This window comes from Macrobrachium rosenbergii, chromosome 4, assembly GCF_040412425.1.
Source record: "Macrobrachium rosenbergii isolate ZJJX-2024 chromosome 4, ASM4041242v1, whole genome shotgun sequence".
NCBI classification, from domain to species: Eukaryota; Metazoa; Arthropoda; class Malacostraca; order Decapoda; family Palaemonidae; genus Macrobrachium; species Macrobrachium rosenbergii.
In genome coordinates, this window is record NC_089744.1 from 22,873,515 (window position 1) to 22,897,498 (window position 23,984).

At 37.7% G+C, this 23,984-nt stretch overlaps 1 long non-coding RNA gene across 1 annotated transcript; it reads right to left on the bottom strand.

Annotated features, from left to right (window-relative positions):
* Positions 1 to 13,560: 13,560 nt before the first annotated feature.
* LOC136831319 (uncharacterized) lies at positions 13,561 to 23,779 on the bottom strand. The gene is made up of 3 exons (XR_010850838.1): positions 23,662 to 23,779; positions 18,283 to 18,417; positions 13,561 to 16,544 (listed from the first exon to the last, which is right to left on the bottom strand). It is a non-coding gene; the product is annotated as an uncharacterized lncRNA (long non-coding RNA).
* Positions 23,780 to 23,984: the final 205 nt, after the last annotated feature.

Sequence of the window (23,984 nt, forward strand, 5' to 3'; positions counted from 1 at the left end):
TATTCTCAAAGCCTCAGCTCATTTCCAGGTAGTTTCCTACCTTACTCTTGTATTCCTACCCACCCCTAGCTGTTTTATTGCTTCCCTCACTAGATGCCTGTACATTCTGCATCTGCACCGAAACTTCTCGCTACCCACACTTCCGCCACAATAGACATAAGTAAAGCCTTTGACACCATCTCTAGACCACTTCTCATCAACAAAGTTTACAACACCACACTACACAACAACACCAAATGCTGGCTCGCCAATTACCTAACAGACAGACAAGCATTTGTACACTACAATGGCGAGTCATCCAAAATCAGAAACTTCCCGAACGGCGTCCCACAAGGCTCCGTCCTAAGCCCAACACTTTTCAACCTATTCATGCATGACATACCAACACCACCTAACAACATATACATCTCCTCATATGCAGACAATCTAACAATCATATCAATACATGCAGACAAAAACGTATGCTCCACACAAGTACAGACTGACATAACTTGAAAACTGGCTCACACAACAGATTACAGGTAGCACCAACAAAATCCACAAGTACACTACTCACTAGTCACAACAAAGAACATCAGTACAGACCCACAGCAACGTTGAACAACACCACAATTCCACACACACGAAACAAAAATCCTAAGAGTCACATACAACGCTTCAGTGTCATTTGCTCCACATGTCAGTAACATCAAGAAATGCAGACCTAAACTAAATGCACTAAGATCACTAACAGGCACAACATTTGGACAACAAAAAGAAACGCTCATCACATTATACAAACATAATAAACTACGCCAGCCCAGCCTGGCACCCTGCCATATCCAACACACAACTAAAACTACAAATACAAAACACAGCTCTTAGAATCATCCTTGGCAGTACACAATCCACACCAATAGAACACTTACACGCCGAAACCAAGATTCTCACCATCAGGCAACACTTAGACATGAGAGGCACACAATTCTTGGCATCTGTCAAACACAAACAGCCCATGCTATTACCTTCACGACCACCCTCCAACACACAGGCAAATAGCGAATACACCACACAGACACTATACAAATATCTTAAATTCTATACCACCACCCACAAACATCACACAAAACAAAAAGCACATCCATACTCACCTCACCAGACAAGCACTTAATAACCTTCCCAACAACAAAATACTCGGCACCCCCCCACCCACCATAAGCAGCACAGAAACACAGCTCTCAAGATTGGAGAGAGTACACCTGACTACTTCGCTGTGGTCATCACCAATCACTAAACACCTACAAACACTGCATAGACAACACCCAAACAGACATATGTCCACTGCCAAGTTAATCCCCACACAATTACACATCTCTTAGTAGACTGCCCTAACTTGGCAGCCCTTAGACAACAACAGCATCCACACTACCACACAGTTATGGTCAGATCCAGTAAGCGTGGTGTCGTCCTTGAGCGGTGCAGGCTTCCTGGCATAACAGTCTGGGGAACCACAACAACAACAACACTTCCGCCACTTTTCACCTTCCCCCGAGTTTGGGGGATGTGAGGAGCTCTATCTCCCTGCCTTCCCCCACTTTACTCACCTCCCCTCAGCCACTCCCTCCCTGTGACAAATGGCTCCCTGGCATTTTACAGCTCCGAAGAAAGCTTCCATAACGTGAACATGTCTGATTCGTTTGTGCATGTTCCCCTTCCCAAAACCATGAATTCCCACAGTCCCCCTTTACTGTTGGGTAGAGTTAAGGGGGCGAACAACAGTTGACCAGCAACTAATGTCTCCCCCTCAGCAGCCCTAAAAGTATAGGAAAAACCAATTTTCAAGGTAAAAACAAGTGCAGTCTTATGAAAAGACTTGGGCGATTGTCAGTTGATTACAGTAAACACCCCGTATTCGCGTTCTCATGGTTCGCGGACTTTCGCATTCGCGGGTTACTCTGTCAAACATATCTAGCCATCATTCGCGGAAAATTCGCCCATTCGCGTTATTTTTCACAGAAATATTCACTAATTACTGTATTTTCATATATTTTTCATGAATAAATGCATTTTGTGATAAAACTAATACTCAGGTATAAGCATTTTTACAGGGTTTTCCTTGGTTTAAGCTATCAAAATGGGCAGTTCTAAGTGTTTTTAGATGGGTTTTAAGTATTCGCGGATTTGACCTATTCGCGGGTGGGTGTGGGACGCATCCCCCGTGAATACGGGGGTTCACTGTACTGCAACTATTGACCTGCCTCAGAAAAAACTTAAGTTGCAAATATATACAAAATACACTGAACAGACCAGCAAGATTAATAAAGGGTGCTGCACCACTTCAAAAGATTACGCCTGAATTGTCCAGAGTCAAACTGTCTCCGCATTGGCTCCTCGTTAAAAGACACTCCAAGCTCTCAAGACCAGGTGTCCAGAATATCTGAACTTAATGTGTATACCACCACCAGCCACTGGGAAGGACGTGTCTGAGTGTGAAAAGCTCCTGACCTTGTGCAATGTTCAAAGTGAATATGAAGGAGGAAAAAGAAAATGCTGTAGAAATTAAATCGACTAAAGGGAAGATCCAACTATCATATGAACATATCTCAATTATGAAGCAGCAAGTAAAGATGGAACACTAAATAAAATACTGAAGACAATGCTCTGGGGAAGTTGAGGAGGAAGGAACTTTCTGTGAAATGTGTGACTTATTGGTTCCATTATGAATGTTCAGGTATCGAGGTCAGATACACACCCATACTTCGTAGTGATAATACTGTGAATCTGTAATAATTGCAAGAGGCCTGCACAAAAAAAAAACTCATTGAAGATGAACTTTAAGGAATGAAAGAAAAGATATTAAAGTTGATTCAGGATTCATCTCAAAACAGTGCCGTAACGATCAACATAGATGAAATCCAAAATAAAATTGATAATGTTGATAAAGATTTAAAGAGCATGATAAACATGGACAAAAGTTTAGGCTGAATCACTGAAGACTAAAGTGCTTCTGGTCAAATCTACAAGGAGCACAGCAGCTAAAGAAAAGAAATTATGAGTAAAATAACGGCACCAGTTGAACAGGTTAAAACAACAAGAGATGGACACTTGTAGATTTCCACAGGAAAAACTTAGAAAAGGCAAAATTGGAGATTCAGAAAATCAACAATATATCAGTAAATGAGAAGGGTAAACTTAAACCAAACAATAGTAGTCTATGTCCCAAAGGATGATATTGTCAATAACACTGTACAGAAAAATACATGGATAGGTAGCCTCATTTCTGAAAATGACGACCTGAAAATTGTAAAGGAAATGATAGCCAAAGATGACAAAAACACTATGAAATGCACACCACAAATACAAAAGGCTATCTATGATAGAGGTGACAAATTGTGTACACTGTATAGCTGTTGTAAAGTATACAACTGTTACATGCCCTATCAATGCTATGTCAGGAATTTGGTCACAGCACAACAAATTGTAGAAATGACCCAGCTTGCCCTAGATGTAAAAATCACAAATCAAATGGATGTGCTAGCAATATCATCAAGTGTAAAAATTGTGCAAAGGTAGGTCATAGTGATACGAAGAGCACATGATGGCCTTAAGTACACAGTATATAAAGAATGTGTCAAAGGTGAAAAATACAGATCTTTGCTTTCACTAAATCTTCAATGCAATTTAATAAAAATTTAAACTTAAGACTCCTATTCTGCAGGAGAAAATTATAAAATATAAGAATCTCCTTATTTGGAAAATGTACAAAGGCCTGCCAGAGGGAATTTTCCCTGTGGAAGGCTGTACATAAAACTAAAGTTAAACACTATTAAAGTGACAGTGAAACAATATAGTAAAACCTTGCTTTAAGGGACCGGAACCAACGGACGTCAGACTTCTTGGACAAAATCTGGCCAAGGGTGGTGGCTTCCATTGTCCAAGTGTATTTCCATGTATGTCAGTGGTTATTGCACCTACTGTAGGCTGAGGCTAGCTGATAAATATGATTTAGGGAGAAAAAGCTTTACTTTCACAGAATCAGCTTTAAAGGATCTTAAAGCGAGATTTTACTGCTACAGGTAGATAGTTACTGGAGCCAAGATAATTCCAAAGTAGGCTTCAGAACCTTTAAATTTGCTGCTCCAAGATTATACAATAAAATGCTCCCACTATTTCCAGCAGACAATATATAAAATTGTTCGTGAAACAAATTAAAATCAATCTTCCTGAGTGATATAACTGTAAATTTGACTGATATGAAATATCCCTTATAATAAAGAATCTTAGAATTTGTCTAAATTATATAATCTTTGATGAAATGAGTGAAGATTAAACAGTAACATTATTATTGTGACAGGCCAAGATGATGTCACAGCCTCAGGCAGGGGCTACACTTGTTAATCTAAACCTTAGAGAATAGGCTAGCTGTAGTACGTAAGTGTTCAGATACTGAATCTGGAAGGTGTTGCATGTCCACTTTGGGCATATTTGAAATTAAGTGCTTAGGTGAGACTTGGGTCTGGCAGTGCTGGATGGGACACTTAATAGCTTTCATAAAGCTTACCTCTTTGACTAGCATCTCTCTCCCCCTCTCTCTTTGTAAAAACCAAGTGGAAGGAAAACAAGTGGGAGGAAGGGATCCTGAGGAGTCTTAGCCAAAGGTTACATAAATATGGCACAAGCAACAAGCCACAGAAATACATAAAACTAGGTGTTAATATTGTACATCACAACAGTTCATTTGGGTACAAGAGAAATAAAACTGTTAAAAAGCAATTGTAAGATTTAAGATTCGAAACCAAGGACTCAAAACTTCAGGAAATGGACTTCTTAATGTGATAACCTATGCAGATTAACTTCAAGCAGAAGATACTGTCGCAGCCACTTCAAATATATATTCCTTTGTTAATTCAACTGGATCCCCCATGAAAAAAGTATTTACATGTGCTAGAACTTCAAAACATTGTAAAATGTTATTGGAACATTTATATGCCATTTCAATTTTTTTTTTTCACTATTTTATTAGGGAGCTTTTACCTATCTACAAATTTCTAGCCAAATTTCAGTTTTAGTACCATATATAGCACAAAAAACTTTACACAATTGAGACCACACGAGAGAGAGAGAGAGAGAGAGAGAGAGAGAGAGAGAGAGAGAGAGAGAGAGAGAGAGAGAGAGAGAGAGAGAGAGAGAGAGAATAAATTGTCAAGTTTAATCTGCCATTTAGGAAGCAAGCCAAAAGCTATGATTAACTGGTACACATGAATGAGACGACCCACCATGACTAGACTATTCAAGAGATATTGTGGCACATTCATTAAGACTGAATTGCTGGCAAATTAAATGACAGCTGGTAGTGAACAGGAGAAAACAGGTACAGTATATGTAGCCAGGGGAAACTAATGTATTGATGATTAACACAATTTTGGTAAAAATCAGAATAAAATGGAGGTTAATACCCTTGAAGATATACTGATTGACAGAAGTCTGCCATTTAGGAAGCAAGCCAAAAGCTATGATTAACTGGTACACATGAATGGGACGACCCACCATGACTAGACTATTCAAGAGATATTGTGGCACATTCATTAAGACTGAATTGCTGGCAAATTAAATGACAGCTGGTAGTGAACAGGAGAAAACAGGTACAGTATATGTAGCCAGGGGAAACTAATGTATTGATGATTAACACAATTTTGGTAAAAATCAGAATAAAATGGAGGTTAATACCCTTGAAGATATACTGATTGACAGAAGTCTACCTCACATGGTAAACTTTGCACACACTAATACAAAATATGCAGTAACCAGGATTAGTGACTGGGTAGAGGGTACTAAAAAGAATTACAGAAACCAAAAATGGTCTTCAGTTTACAGTGAAGTACAAGGTGCCTTTGCTGCATTAGTTTACAAAAACTATCTAGTCAATGACAAAAATTTCTATAATCAATCCCCATTGTAAGGAAGAGGAGTGTTTTAGAACTCCTTCGGCAGGTGGGTAGGCCCACTTTCTCAGATTTGAACCTAAAATTCAAGGCTATTCAAGACTAGGATTAGGCAGATTAGTCTGGCATAGCTGGGCTGCCCTTTATGAAAATCACAAAAATGAGGTTGCTATGCCCCAGCACATACCCATAATTATTGATAATAGTCAACCTCATATGGTAATTAAGTAACTTGCTGATACAGGAGCAAGTGGGGCAACCAGGATTTGTAACAGACATTGTTGAAAGGTTAAGAAAACCAAGATCTGTTAAGTTTAACAGTGAACTACACAGCATTGATGCATTGACTACAACTCTGTACAGTCATGACAAAAAAAATCCTATAGTCAACCACTGATGTCAGGAAGGTGTTAATTTTTTTAGATTCCCTTTGCCGGGGGGTGTAGAGTCTAACCCACTTTCTAAAGTTGGGGGTCTAACCCACTTTCTAAAGTTGGGGTCTACCCACTTTCTAAAGTTGGGGTCTACCCACTTTCTAAAGTTAGGGTCTACCCACTTTCTAAAGTTGGGGTCTACCCACTTTCTAAAGTTGGGGTCTACCCACTTTCTAAAGTTGGGGTCTACCCACTTTCTAAAGTTGGGGTCTACCCACTTTCTAAAGTTGGGGTCTACCCACTTTCTAAAGTTGGGGTCTACCCACTTTCTAAAGTTGGGGTCTACCCACTTTCTAAAGTTGGGGGTCTAACCCACTTTCTAAAGTTGGGGGTCTACCCACTTTCTAAAGTTGGGGGTCTACCCACTTTCTAAAGTTGGGGGTCTACCCACTTTCTAAAGTTGGGGGTCTACCCACTTTCTAAAGTTGGGGGTCTACCCACTTTCTAAAGTTGGGGGTCTACCCACTTTCTAAAGTTGGGGGTCTACCCACTTTCTAAAGTTTAAGATTAAAGCTGTAGATTTATCATTCAAACGCCCCTGTTTGGTATTTAACAGTGGTATGAAGTTCAGCTTTTGATTTTATTGCTGGATGTTCTGTGGCACTGACCAATGAACCCATTTGCCAAGACATTCCAGACTGCTCAGTTGAAACTACTACTGGTGCTGTTGGATAACTATCTTCCAGAAACCACTATTTCCGAATACTGGAAGTTGTACAACAGCACTCAAAAAACTATATCCAGCATAACAGTTAAGCACAGCATTAAACTTCAATTAGAGTGACCTGGAAGTACACCTAGCACAGTCACAGTCACATTCTCAAAAGTGATCACTCTCCCCAGACACTACACTGAATGGTACAACAGCTATTTTTCTTCTTTTAACGTGCTTTTTTTCCCATTTTTGTATGGGGTAAGCACGATGCCTTCTTTTGAAGGACTTTTTGATTTGGCTTTGGGGTAGACCTGTGGTCTCGATCAGAACAGCTATTTTTCTAAAGTGCTTAAATATTCTAAGGTATTGCATGGCAATTTTGGGCACTGTTTATCCACTCAGAGCTACCAAACACCCTCGGCAGATTTCCTATCAGGGGAAAAAAAAAAATTATCCAGGTCTACATCTCTGTCAACAAGAAACCAAAGGCAGCAAATGAAAGCAGGTTGAAACAAAACTGACTGTCGGTCAGACATAGTCCATAGGCCCAAAGCATACACCTCAGTTCCATCAACACCTTATCAGAGCCTGTGTTGGGCATCCATTTTGAGCAATTCTGAAAGTATTTATCTACTCCGATGCTACCTTAACAACCCTGCAGAAAATTTATCTGGGCCAGAAATAACTTCCCAGATATACTTCCACAGTTAGCTACCATAGAAGGCAAAAGAAATGAGGTTGGAACTCCAAACAAATTCAACTTGTGACTGTTGGTCAGTTATAGTCCAGAGACCCATCTCATGCCTCTTCAACCCTTCAAAGCCTTACCAGAGAATGTGATAAATCAGCTTCATGTAATCCAACCACTACTGTAATTAGAGCCAAGTCAATTCAAGATAAAAACTAGGTGTCACATAATACTGTACATCACAAGACAGTTCATTTGGGGACAAGAAATACAATTTTCCAAAAAGCTATTGTAAGATTTTAGATTTGAAACCCTTATTGCAAGGACCTTAAGAGTAGTGTAACTAGAAAATTATTAAATAACTAAGAAATATTAACCTTGAGCAGATGATGCTGATGCAGCCAATTCAGCTGACCATCATTCAACTGGATCCTCATGAATAAAGTGTTGCACATGTAATAAGCATTAAAACCTTGTAAATGTAATAAGCATTAAAACCTTGTAAAATGCTATTTGTATGTTCTTATTTTAATTGTTCAATTTTTGATAGGGATCTTTTTACCTATTCAGAACAGGTCAATCAGGATCTGAGAGATAGCAGCACCTTTTATTCTTCCAAGGTCCTCGACTAACACTAAACATCATTTAGACATTGACAGCTCCTAGTGCACATGAGGAAACTAACAGATTAACTAAGCCAAGGAAACTATGTTTGAGTGATGTGATCAACACAATTTTGTTAATCAATGAACAAAATTGAGGTTGCTAATACCCTTGAAGATATTCTAATTAATTCTACCTCAAATGGTGTTGCACATACATGTACAGAAAATGCAGAAAAGGGTAGAGGGTGCTGAAAAAAGTTAGGGAAACCAAAAATGAACTGTAAAGTTTCAGTGAGGTTGAAGGTGCTGTTGCTGCATTGACAAAAACTTTACATTTGTTGGCAAAACTTCCTTAATCCAAGATGTAAGGAATGTGTTAGAAGCCTTTGGCAGGTGGGTATTCACTTTCTAACCTTTAATTCGTAAGGCTATTCATGAAAAAGGTGATACAGTTATGATGGAGAACGTGTAACATACGAATGTTGACGTTTAATGTAAAAAACCTTAAACAGTTAATATAACTTAACTGGTAATTTTTAAAAAATCTATGTTTATTCAAACACCACTATTTGGTTTTGTTAACAATTGTGATATTTAAGTTCAGCTTTTGCTTTTATGGCTGGATGTTTGGTGGCACTGACCAAGAAAATCCCATTTGCTGATGTTCCAGACTGATCAGTTGAAACTCCACCCCTGGTGGTGTTGAACAACTATCTCCCAAATCCACAATTATACAAGATTGTTGGAAGTTGTACAACAGTACTCAAAAACTATATCCAGCATAACAGTTAATCACAATATTTAAACTTTCGTTAAAGAGTGTGGAGATGCTCACAGTCTCACAAGGATAGCTCTGTCCAGACACTACACAATGGTAGAAGAGCTTTTTTCTATGAAAGTTTTGTACTCTAGGTGTTGCATGCTCATTTTGGATGTTTCTGAAGTTATTGTTTATCCACTAAGATACTGTACCTAACACCCTCTGCAGATTGTGTGATCAGAGCCAAAATACAACTTATCCAGACATACTTCCAATCAACAGCAAGCAACAGTAGATGCCAAAAGAAAATGTGGCAATCCAAACAAATTTAACTCTTTACTGTTGGTCAGAAGAAATCCATCTGTCTTAGTCCCATCAACACTGTCAGACCCTGCGATGGCTTGAGCCAGCTTGAACTATAATTATAGTAAAGTCAGTTCAAGATTAGTATTAGGCAGACTTAGTCTAGCAGGTCTGGGAGAGCTGGGGATAAAATGCAGTGATGTCAGATCTCCTCAGTTCTTTAGAGATGTCACACCACTGAACAAAAATGGTATTGCTAATGTCCTTAAGATAGCCATAATGATTGATCCGGTCAACCTCAAATGGTAATTCTGTAACTTTGCTGATACAGGCAGCAGATGAGGTAACAACCAGGATTTGTAACGGAGATTACTACGGAGATTACTAAAGTTAGGAAAACTACACTAGACAAAACTTTCTATAGTCAATCCCAGATTAAGGAAGACTAGTTTTAGTAGCCTGTGAACCTGATATTCATAAAGCTATTCACGAGAAAGGTATTAGTTATGTTACAATGGAGAACATGTAAACATACATTACTTTATGACCTATTCTATGTTAAACATTAACAGTTTATAGTAGGCTAACTGTGCTGGTAGTTTAAAAAAAACCTGTAGATTTAACAATCAAACACCACTGTTTGGTTTGGTTAACAGTGATTCACATTCAGCTTTTGCTTTTATTGCTGGATGTTCGGTGGCACTGACCAAGAAACACCACCTCATTTGCGTTCCAGACTGCTCAAATGAAACTACTACTGGTGTCACTGGACAACTAATCTTCCAGAAACCACAATTATATCTGATTCTGGAATATGTACAATACTCAAGACACCATATCCACCATAACAATCATTATTAAACTTCAGTTTGAGAAACCTTTGAGTGACCTGCAGGTGAACATGGTATACAATACATCTTTCTCAAAAGAGTCCCTCTCCCCAGACTACACAATGGTAAAACAGCTATTTTTCTACGTGGTTATTTTTCTATAGAAGCGTTAACTCTATATAGGTGATGGGCATCATTTTGGGCATTTCTGGAATTTTCTTTATCTACTCAGAAGCTGCCGAACACGCCTTGCACAAGATTTGTGAGCAACCAGAAAAGGCAAAAGAGGTTGAACTAAAATTCACCTCTGATTTTGTCAAGCCTAGTCTAGAGGTCTTATCATCCCTCTTTGTTCCATCAACACCTAACCAAAGCCTGTGATGGCAAAGCCCACTTAACCTCAATCAACTACCTCTATAGTTATAGTGAAGTATATTCAAGACACGAATTAGGCGAGCTTACATCTGGCAGTGCCGAGAGGGACAGTAGCTTTCTTGCAAGAAGGGGTAGGTGAATCTAATGGTTAGTTAAGGTGAATTATCAGTACTGGTGAATCTGGCAATAGACAAGACAAAAATTACACAATAGATATGACAGAGGCAAAGGGGCCCTAGACCTATGAAGCTACCTTCATATCACTGCCATTAAAACAGTCAAGTTCACTTAGGACAAGTGAAATGCAATCTATGAAAAACTTTCAAGATTAAATATTTGAAAACCTTACTGCAACAGCCTTAGGACTGCATTAACTTTAGCAAATTGGGTTGTGAAGATTAACTGGGAGCAGAAGATGCTGATAGCCAATTCTGTCAAATAAATCAGATTCCTTTGTAATTCAATTGGAGCCCTCCAATGAATAAAGTTCTGTATTTTAATTATAAAATGGAATTTAAATAGAGTTTGAGAGAGCCCAGCCAAGGATTAAAATGACATTCAGGAAAAAAAAGATGAAAGGTATGATTATCCAGTACAACCAAATTTTTACTACACACCAACAGATTATTCAGGATAGATTGTGACAAATTTTCCCAAGGCTTTTGACTGATTAAAAATATTATGAAGATTGAACTGACGGCAAATGAAATGACACTGCCAATGTACAGGAGAAAAGAAAGATATTTGTAGTCAAGGAAACTGTGGCAAGATCAACACAGGTTTTAAGTAAAAACCAAAGCCTAGGTTCCCAATGCCCCTTAGCAAACACCCCAATTATTAGTACAATTACCTCAAATGGTAATTTTGTAAATTTTGCCAATACAAGCAGCAGCAAACAGGATTCATAATAGGTAGTGACTTCTGAAAAGTTAGGATATCCTAACCAAAAATGATCTGTCAAGTTTACAGTGAATCAAGAGACTGGTGCATGCATTAGACTAGTACCCCAGATGGTGATATGTAAATCTGGCTGAAGGGCTTTAGACAAAGAGGTAGCAACCAGGATTCGTAACAGGATAGTGTGCCGAAAATTTCAGGAAAACCAAAAATAATGTCAAGTTTACAGTAATGCATTAGTTGACAAAAGTAACTTCAATGTGAGTTAAAATTTTGCTTTTGTTGCTGGATGTTCAGTGAGACCAAGCAAAACAACCCATTCATTCATGTGTTCCAGACTTCAGTTGAAACTACAGTCCTGGTGTACAACTACCTTCCAGAAACCACAATTACATCTGATTGCTGGAAGTTTCACAAAAGCAATAAAACTAGATCCAGCATAACACTGTTAATCACAGTATTAAACTTCCTTTAGTTTGAGTGATGTGGACAGTTCTATCACAGCCTCACATTCTCAAAAGGATAGCTCTGTTCAGACACTACACAGAATGGTACATCAGCTATTTTTCTATGAAAGTGTTTACACACTAAGATACAACGCTGCACATCCATTTAGGGTATTTCTGGAAATAAGTGCTTACCCACTAAGAGCTACCAAACACCCACTGCAGAAGAAACTGGATGTATCCAGACATACCTACCCAATCAACAACAAGCAACCATAGAAGGCAAAAGAAAGTTTGGAACTCCCAGCAAATTAAACTTGTGACTGTTCGTCATACAGGCCAGAGGCCCATTATTATCATGGCTGAACTGATGGCTAATTAAAAGGTAAAAGCTCCTAGCGCACAGGAGCAAACTAATAGACATGTAGTCAAGTATACAAATTTATCAGGAGACGAGATCAACACTAATTCAGTAAAAAAAAAATAAAGAAATCTGTGGCCACTAATGCCAACACAACCCTTGCCAACACAACCCTTTTTTTTCTATACAAGTACTCCCAATGGTTATGTGTAAATTTTGCTGACAGCCAAATACACAGGGAGCAACCAGAATTTGTAATGGAAACTTAAAAAATTCAGGAAAACCACAAATAATTATGTTTACAATGCAGTAGAGGGTATTGTTGATGCATTAGTAAACAAAAACTTATCTACAGTCATTGACAACTTACTATATCAATCCCTGATGTAAGGGAGAGAAGGGTGTGTTTAGAAGCCTTTGGCAGAAGGGTCTACTCTGATTCCAAATTTTGACCCTGATATTTGTAAGGCTATTCATGAAAAAAGATTATGTAGCTATGTTACGATGGATATCATTACCATACGTGATGTGATGACCCATTTACAGCAATGTCAAAAACAATTTATGGTAACTGCTGGATAACTATCTTCCACAAGCCACAATTGCACCCTATTGCTGAAGTTGTACAACAGCACCCAGAAAAACTGGATCCAGCATGACATTAATTGCAGTATTAAATTTGCATCAGTTTGAGTTACCTGGAGTTGCTCATAGTACAGTCACAGTCTCTCATTCTCAAAAGGATCCCTCGGCCCAGACACTACACAATGGCACAGCAGCTCTTTTTCTATGAAAGAGTTTACTCTGTCAGGCATCCATTTTGGGCAATTCTGAAAGGAAAGCATTTATCTGCTTAGAAGCTACCTAACTCCCCCTGCAGAAGATTTAGCTGTGCAAAAAATCTATCCAAAGTCAAAAGCAAGTAACCATAGAAGGCAAAATTAAAATTACTTCAAACTTTTTTTTTATTGCTCATCTGGCATGGTTTAAGTTCCATCATGCCTATTAGTCCCATCAACATTCCACAGCCTCTAGTGGCTTAAGCCAGCTTGCACTATTTGTTGCAAAGTCAACTCAAGACTAAGGTGAGACTACTACTAGCAGCACTGGGAGGGTTGGGGATAAAATGCAGCGATGTCAGACCTATTCAGGTCTGAAGATTTACACCAAAGAAACATGAGGATACTAATGCCATTGAGGATACCCATAAAAACTGATACAAGTCAACCCTCAATGGCAATTATTTAACTTTAGCCGATACAGGCAGCAGACGGAACCACCAGGATTTGTAACAGGATAGAGGGTGCTGAAAGGAAACCCATTAAATGATCTATAAAGTTCACAGTTAACTAGACTGTGTTGATGCATTAGTTGATAACTATCTATAGCTGTTGACAAATGTGGTGTCGATGCATTAGTTGACAAAGAATACAGTTTACAAAAGTGGTGTCAATGAATTATTTGACTAGTTATTGAACTTTTTATAGCCAATCTCAGGTGTAAGGAAGATGAGGGTGTTTTTAACAGCCTTTAGCAGGTCTACCCACAAAATTTAAACCTGAAATTCATAAGGCTATTCAAGAAAACGGTTTTGAGCTATTCTACGATTGAGAACTTAGAACGTGAACGTGATGCAATGCCCTTTTGACCTGTTTCATGTAAAAAATGACAATTTAATTATAATTGATGGTAATTATTTAACAAAAGGTAAATCTTGGAATTAACTGTAATAAGTTGGAGAGACTAAGGTACCTAACTTCTGGTGAATTTGAAAAAATAGAAAAGGTTTGCTTTAGGAAATTAAGAGATCAGAAGCAAATACCGATTCATATAAATGCTATGTCTTTCAAAATGTACTTTGTATATATTCTGTTAATTCTTTAATAACTGTGAATCAGGAGTTTGTAATAAAGTTATAACAGGCAGTTCCCTTCACCCTCAGAACAGTGGAATAAAAAGTTAAAACACACACTTGTGTCTGTGGTCCAAGTTATGTGGAGTACTTTAAACATTCAGGGGTGATAATCTGTCAAGACAAGAGTCCAGTGGTCCATAGCAGGTTTCTTCCAGTCAACACTTACCCAAGATCACATGTTGGCATAATCAGCTTAAATTATCTTATGAAGGGCTATGAAAAGACTTGGGTGATTGTCAGTGATTATTGCAACTACCCATCTGCCTCAGATGCAACTTAGGAAGCTGCAAATGGCAAGATTAATAAAAAAAAGTGCTGCACCACTTGAAAGATCATGTCTGTATTGTCCAGAGTTGAACTGGCTCCACATTGGTTCCTTATTAAATGACCCGGCAAGCTATCAAGGCCAGTGTCTAAAATATATGAAAGACTTGCTGCGTAAAACGCTACCGGCTGCTGGGATGAACAAAATACTAGCTACAGGTAGTGTTAATCCAGCTGCCAACTTGCTGCGTATAACACTACCAGCCCTGGAACGAACAACACTAGCTACAGGTAGTGTGTTACTTGAGCCAATGACTTGCTGCATATAGCTGCGTATAACACTACCAGCCACTGGAATGAACGATACTAGCTACAGGTAGAGAGTTACTTTAGCCAAGACAAGCTCTGAGTAGGTTTCAGAACCTTAAAATTTGCTACTCCAAGATTACACAAAAACCTCCCACAATATTCAGAGGATTGAAAACAAAATCGTTCCAAGGAAAAAATTGAAGAATTTTCTGAGTGCTATGTCTGTAGATTTGACTATTAATATAGATTACACTATATCAAAAACCTCAGAATGTGTCTGCATTATTAAGGCCTTGATGAACTGAGTTGAGAGTAAACAGTAACAGTATTGTGACAAGCTGCATTGATGTCCCAGCCTCCTGTTAGTTACACCTGTATCTAATCCTTGGGTACATATAACAGCTATTTTTGTCAGTGTTCAGATACTTTATTTACAAAAGTGTTCTGTCAAATATTGGGCATTTCTGGAATTAACAGTTAATTCACTCACTAGCTGCCCAATACCCTATGCAGATTTGCTACCCAGGCTTAAAATTTTAGGCCTACAACTTCCATCATCAATGACAAGCAACCTTGAGGGCAAATAAGAGGTTGGAACGTGCACAAACTGGACACTACAGTTTGTGACTGTCAGGCCTAGTCCACCACATAGAAAGCTATGAAAAGCTTTTGATCTAAGAATATTCCGACTTAGTAAATTTGTTTTAGGTGCCCATAAAGGATATTCAGAATTAAGTCCTGATCACAAGTAATGACAGAGTGGATGGTGAGACTCACCAGTATACTTTAATCAAAAGGGAAATTTACTTTCAAACTCGAGATATCATGGGTACTAAAATGGCACAACAATTAGGATCCCCAAGTCTTACTGCTAAACTGACCCCCTTGCTTAGGCTCTATAGCTGCACAGTTCACTGAAGATAAGTATAAGCTGTCGTAGATAGTCAACTTTGATCTTGAGTTACCACCATATTGAACAAAGCTAATAACTATTTTAAAATACCACAAAATATTTTAGGCAAACAAGCTCTCGTGAAAAGAATTCAGAAACCGCATGATCAGATCAGTCCACTAAGTCAAAGTAATATGCACCCTGAACATTACCAAAATTTATAATTTCCTGACGACTAATGACAAACTCTGATAGTTTTTTAATACTTAAACTAAATGCCAACTACAAGCATTTCTGAGTAATTAAACCAATATGCTCGTCAACTAATGACTTACAACTTCGATCGTGTTTTAGCACTATATTAAGCACCACTCGGTAAAGAAACCACAAGTTTTATGAATACCACAAGTCTATTGTAGGCTCCCCCTCACTGAACATGGGCACTTTAATTTCTAGCCTTCTGACTAGACATTATCGATATTTCAAACCACTAGACAAACATGACCAACTCCTAGATACTTTAAAAGAATTTGAAACAATGTATAAGCCTACAAGCACCATAAAAACTTGTACATAAGTTTAACACCTGACTCTTATTATTCAAGTTTAGTATTTTGACTACTGATATTTTAAACGAACCAACAAGACACTCCTAGGTACTTGAAAAGAAATATCTAGAGTATACTACCAGACCATTTGCAGGCCTGATCTCCAGAAACTTGAAATTCTCTGCTGACAAATATCAAGTGTTGTCTAAGATTAAGCTGACGTTAAGTCAGCACCAGCTCTTGGTCACAGAGCAGCCCATAAAGACTAAGATGAAAAATGCACAGGACAAACTCACATGAATGAGGCGGCAATTAGGACCTTACAAGGCAGGTGGCAACATCTGTAAAAAAAAAAATAAGATTATGCAATATTTTACCTTTAAATACTAAGTTTGTTTCCAACCTATTTTAGCTAAAAGAAACTAAAACTGTTCGTAGAAAACACTTAAAAGAAATGAACAATGACAATGACTTGGTAGGGAAAATGCACCCTACTTTTTATTTAAAGATTCTTAAAGGGTTATTACCTAAATTTTGGATTAACAGGATTTATTTCATCAGGACAAAACCAAACTACAGTAGGATTAAAAATGTTATAACCATGATCCCTTACAACTCTTCACTGTACATAGCGTTTAGTTATGTTTTGGGGCACATTCACTATATTTTGTACAAAATACTCCCGCAAAAAGACATGGCTATTCATATTAAGTCAAGAAATTTAAACGATGTTACTGGAGAAAATACAAAGGATACTGGAAATTCATTCAAGCCAACATTGCTCAAAATTCATTCTAATCCCATCTCTGTTCTAGTTGTAAAGACAACACTACTGCGTTCATTTCTGTACCTACTTCCCCTTTAGAAAAGAAGTTAACACCTGCAGGACTTCTAAGAAAGCTAAAAGATTTAACTAACTCTAGGGGCCCAGAACTAAAATTTAACTTAATACTGGAACAGCACAACTAAGACTACTTTGAAAGAAATTACTTTAATAAAGTTCAAAAGCCTCACCTATAAACCTTTCACTTGAGTGAATTTAAGTGTTACACCTGTACTTGCCAGCCTAATGAAAGTAACAACAGGTTCCTCTTAAGAGGATTTATATAAACTCTTAACACGTGTGGTACAACAATTACATATGGGATAAACTTAGGATAATGAGAATCCACACAAGAGGATATAACAGACAACACTATAGTACTAAATGTGATCTACAGTAAACATGAAATATTAAGTTTTGAGTCAGACTAGACTAACTCCTATTAATGTTCAAAGTTGGTAGGACGCATTAAAGGAAATCTGTAATAGTAACCTTGTACTGTCACTAATACTGTGTATTGCCTAGTTTTAACCACAAACTCCTAGGCAGCAAAAATCAAAAAAACTTTAGCTGCTTATGACGAGCTCTTGATTCAGCTTCTACTAAGAGGGTGGTTAGCTGCCAATTGCATACTTTTAACTAAATTGACAGGGCTGGATTCCACTCACGCGAACTTGTAACTTGCAAGTAAATACATATTTCAAAACACCCAAGCTACTTAAATCATTATCGAATCGTACCCTTTAACACTTTCCGATCCCTGTAGTTGTACAGTTGGAAAAGTGCTAGTTAAAACATAGCAATTCTAAGCGTATTGAATAGGTTATGACTTTGAATTAACCTCTGTTATATATCGCTTCCTATAAATATTACCCCTCTAGACTGGTTTCTTAGAATTGCCCCCTAAAACTACAGAAAGTTAACGCTGCAGCAGCTTGTTAATTTTAAGACATGAGCTTTTGACCACGTGTTGAACAAACTACTTTAGGCAATCATACCTGGCAAAATGTTTGATAGTTCTACAAATGACTGATTAAAAGCCTCTACCACAGAAAATTAAGAGTACATCTTACAAAATGTTTAATGAAAGCAATAGTCTTAGTTACAGAACAGTCTTTACAATCATTTACGATTAGACTACATACTCTAACCCAACAGGTGCTATGCATTATTTCAGGGACAATTAAAAGTGTTCACGCATTAACTTTCTACATTATTTTACTACATTAAAGTGCTTTACAACTTTCACAACTTACTTTCCTGAGGTAGTCAGGAGCCACTGAATAGTGATTGTGTTCTCTTGATAGAACTTAACTCAAGGGCTGTTTATTTTAGACAATATTGAAGGCAACTTTTGCAGGAACCAAGCGGGTCTATAATACTTCGAGCATCTGAAATGTAAAAAGATTAGTTAGTTTACAGCCAAAACTGACAGATTTTACTAATCCAGCACAAAAGTAAAAAATGCGCCTAAGTTTCTTTGGCGCAATCTAGTTTTCTGTACAGCCGCTACAGCGTATAATCAAGACCAACGAAAATAGATCTTTCGGTGTCTTGGTATAATGCTGTATGAGCCGTGGTCCATGAAACTAGCCACGGGCCGGTGGTGGCCTGTCTTAAATCGTTGCCGGCAGCACGATTAAGGCTAAATTTAACCTTGAATATAAAAAAAACTGAGGCTAGAGGGCTGCAATTTGTTGTGTTTGATTGGAGGGTGGATGAGTTTAGAAAAAAAAACCAGCACAATTTCCTTTTGCAGAAAACTAAAAACCAATTAGCTTAAAATTGCATGACTTCACTCTTCTCCAGTTTCTGTTCGACCTAACCCTCAACATCGAAAACAATGGCAGGCTTAATTCCTCCCAAGCCTAACTGATATCCCTAAATCTTTCTACAGTATACCTCAAAACATTTCATATAAATTTTGGTTTAACAGTTTCCTTGTTTTATTTCCATCACCCAGAAATCAGTAGGTATAATACTATGCATATTGAATCTAAACTGACCAACAGGACGAGACTGTACCAAGTGACGGTTACGACAAATTAAGTCACTAGACAAGTAACAGTAATGACAAATTAAGTCACTAGACTGTACCCAGACCCAGTTATGACAAATTAAGTCACTAGACAGTACCAAGTAACTTACGACAAATTGAAAAGTCACCACTAGTGGAAAAAGTATTCTAAAGGGACAAATGTGACTGCATCAATAGGCCTATGATGCCACAGATCCCTATTCCAACAATTAATAATGGTACAGGAAGGTCTAAATTAGTGTAGACGAACCCTCACAATATACCTACATAATAAATTCATCAACACTCTTGAATGAGCACAGTATATACCATCACCTAACAAAAGCCACTTTTCCACTCCCTACTGAAATATACTAGTCACAGACATTTAAGCCACTTGCCATTACGGTATGCAGGTAAATATGGAAGAACTATTTAAATCTACGAGTTTCCACAATACTAATTCGGTTTGTCACTTAAACCCAAAGTTAAACTTAGTTTGAGTTCATATCAGCTGACTAATGTCAGCTTGAAACAGCAAATGTAAAGAGTATTTTACCAAACTGCATGGAGGAAAACTACTATAAATAAAATAAAACTATTTGCCAGCATTAGTTAATTGAACACAAGATTGCAGGCAGTCTCCAGTTAAGCAAGCTAACATTGAGGGCTAATATTAAGCATGATTACACATTACCACCCAATTTACAGGACCTAATACTTTCACACAACACGAAATTTACAGAACTTCCACAGTTTAAATCAGGATTTCTCTAAACTAATAGCTTCAATTATATCAAATCTTAGGCCTAGCAAGTTTCCTTTCGTTCAAAAGGCCAATGTGTTCAATGGAATGGGTCGTTATCTATAATCCCAAAGTACCCTGGCTAGTATGGGTAGGTACTTTCCTCCCTACCAGGAGCTGAAACTCAATATCAGCTATGGAAAACCAAAAATATCAGGGTATATGATATATACTTAACGGACGTGGTAGTGGATTTTAACCGGATAATGAAAAAATTCATTAAACTAAATGAGAATATGAAAATCTCATACCTATTTACTTGTGTAGAAGTTTCGAAACGATACATTAAGGAAAAAAATTAATCTCCAAAAAAAGGAAAATCTTTAATTCAAACGCTTTCACCGGAAAAAAATATTTGACTTGGGATAACTTTAATAGCAATAGGCAGAGCGTAAAATTTTGAACAAACGTCCGAAATTAAATATGTAAATTCTGAAAATATAAATCATGGAAAAAATATCCAGAGATGGCTAAATGCGAATTCAATCACTAAAGAAAAAAAAATAGTTACGTAATTCAAAGTATCCGTCCACGGGCATTTATAGAACTTTTCAAGACTATTCTTTTTAAATAAATTCATCTAAATTAAAAAATTAGCCGATACAATTTGGAAAAAAAACTTACGAGAAAATAAAGGTTCTCTGAGGATTAAAATCTGACCGGACCGTATGCAAGGTTCTTCCCGAAAAGAACCTCCAGTCCCTTCTCAACTGTCGGGGAATTCTTCCGTACCAACAAGCCTTTCAACTCTCAATATTGGGAAGAGGTCACTGGCACGATACCCAGAAGTAAAGTTGCAAACCGCAGTTGCCACAGCAAAGTCCACTGTACGTTTGGAAGTGTTCATGTGCTTTGGGGATATCTTCCATATTCACTTTCACTGTTTGGTTTTATGTACAGCCCCCACAGGGGAATTCCCCCTCTGGCAGGCCCTTGTACGTTTTCAGATAAGGTGCATTTTACATTTTATAATTGTCATTCAGTGTTTTCTTGTCAGTATCGTAGCTCCTGCAGAATAGCAAAGTCTTTAGTTCTGTAACTTTGCTTTATCGTATTAAATTGCATATTAGATTATTAGTCACAGTCATGATCCGTTGCTTTCTTTTATTAAATTGCATATTAGACTAGTCAAAGCCATGCTCCGTATTATTTTTCACCGTTGACACTGCACTTATTTCAATCATGTTTTATGTTTAATATCACTGACCTTACACAATTTTTACCCTTGAAGATGCTGCTAGCACATTCATTTGATTAGTGATTTTCACCACATCTGGGGCAAGCTTGGTCATTTCTAAAATTTGTTGCGCTGTGACCAAATTCCTGGCATTTATAGCATTGATAGGGCATGTAACAGTCGTATACTTTGCAACGGCTATACAGTACTTAATTTGTCACCTCTATCATATATAGAAGTGACATTTCGTGTGCATTTGATGTGTTTATATTTATATAGTCATCTTTGGCTACCGTGAATGAAGGGACTCATTTCTGTTTTGGGTGAAACCTTTCAAGCAAAGCTTCATTTCGTTTGTTGTGAGCCGTTCACAAATTCTGCACACTGCACTTGCTTCAGGTGATGTGACTCCAATATGAAGTACACAGTGCTGTGGGAATTTGGCCCTCACTTGTCATACGACTGTAGTAAAAGCACTAACTACTTACTCCCTTAGGACAAATCATGTTTAGGATCTGTATCCGTCGAAGAACAGTGGAAAAAGGATGCCATAATGTCATTCCTCATTTCAATGGTCTTGCCAATGTTTTTCATTGCCAACCTGAAGTAATACAGCAGGTATTTCATTAGAATCTAGGCAAGTTTGTTTTTAACCTTTTTAACTACTTACGTCTTTTCCCCGCTTCTGTGACTGCAAAACCATGAGATTCACTCAATCTTCCGAGTCCATCATACAAACGCTTGCCAGCATGATTCATGCATTCTGCCTTTAAAATTTGGTGGCCTTCGCCATACTGTCCAGTGCCAAAGGCAGAACTATCTCCGTCGAAACCAACTTCTACAAAAGTTATATAGCTCACTCAGTGAACCAGAGATCGACTCCACACAGCAACTGACTTGTGAACTTTTGTGCAACGAACCTGATTTGTGAACTTTTGTGCAACGAACCATGAATGGTAACATATCAATAATGCCATTCTGCAAGCCAAAAGTTTATATACACAGCTTTCTACTCTTTCCTAGATTATTGCACAGAACTTTGTGGCATTTTCAGTCATATGTCTGGCACAGTCCAAATAAGTTTGCTTTGAGAAATTACGTAAAATAAAAATGACAAGAGTCAACAGCATACCCAGCACCAATTACCATCATTCAATACACTAATGCCAAAGTTCAAGGATAAAAAAATCTTTGCGCTTATCTTTAGTGTCATCGTAAATCACATGCCCACATTTACAAAGAACTCTTAAAAGTATCTGATTATGCACATGCTTTAAAAGTATCTGATTATGCTCATGCTTCTGACATGTGGCATTCTATATTGACAGTTACATGAACGAATAAAATCACAATCACGATATAACGGCAGGAAGGGGTGGGCTTTCCGGCAATGATTCGTTACAGACATTTCTCTACGAAATCTACAACGGTACTGTTGGCGAAGGCTACTGTTGCTAACTGTTAAGAGTCACCAACATCAAGGAATGACAAAGATGCCAATGAGTGAATTATGTCGTTAAAATATAAATACAAATGTAAAAAAAAAGGACTAGCATCGAACTTGGGTTAATTAAAAGGAAAATCTAAATTTAAAATGTTGCGTGTAAACAGACGCGGTAATTCTAAGCCGGCTGTCCGCGGTGAGCTAGACTGTGGCAATTGGCGTTTTTCTTAGTTTACTTGCTTTGCAAGAATTTAAAGTAATATTTTGTCGCCCGGTTGTAACTAAACTGTGATTGACCTTTGAAGTCTACACGACTTGAATTACCTAACGAAGGGTAGGTCTAAGCCGGCATTCCGCGGCAAGCCCGCCCCCCCCCCCCACCTCCATAGCTAATATGGCAAAATTGTAACCAGTAAACACCTCTTGGGTACGTTATGTTGGTATTTTTAGGGGTGTTTACTGGTTACAATTTTGCCGTATTAGCTATGGAGGGGTGGGGGCTTGCATGAATGCTGGCTTAGACCTACCCTGCGTTTTAGGCAATTCAAGTCGCGTGGTCTTCAAAGGTCAATGACAGTTTAGTTACAGCCGGACGACAAAATATTACTTTAAATTCTTGTAAAGCAAGTAAAATAACATAGAAAAACGTCAATTGTCATAGTCTAGCTCACCGCGGACAGCCGGCTTAGAATTACCCTGCTATTTATCTGAGTGAACTAAGAAGTTTCCCTCGTGTTACATATTTCAAACCTTACTCAAGTTTCCCTTTCAGCGCTGTATGACTTAATAGGTCCCAGTGCTTGGTCTTTGGCCTAAATTCTATATTCTTGAGTGGATTATACACCGGTGTGTATAATTTTAAGACTAGTACCATAATCATTTTAAACCACTTGTTAAATCATAGGAAATGGCACTAGACTAGTCCATACAAGTTTAACATTGTATTGTAAAGTTTAAATCTGCGTTATCAAAGCTAAGATCACATTTGGCAGCACACCACTTATGCCAACAAAAAAAGTACTAATACGACGTTCCAAGCTTACCACACTGAATCTACTTAAAAGACTCATTGACATAACACTAATCAAACGCAAATAATTTAAATAATAAACATGGAACTTTTAAAAAAATGACAAAGCTTGAAACAAAAGCTCTCACCAAAAAATACAATAAAATTCACTAAACCACTGACCTCAAACTCTTCCAAAAAAGATGTCTTACTTAAGCACTTGGGGAGAAACACTAAAGTAAAATGGTTTACGAAGAAATTGAAAAATCTTCTCTACTTTCAACCTCGACTTACTATCCAGAAACCAAGGACTAAAGAAAAAGGAAGGATAAAGGAACCAAGGACAAAAAAAAGGATGAATAAAGGTTCAAAGTTTAGACTCTAGAATCACTGCTTTAGCGTCCTTGCCGAGCAAGTGGCGCCATCTCTGATGTAGAATCACAACTAACAACATAGCCATCACGTCTTTTTATATAAATATTATAAATAAATATTATAAATATGAA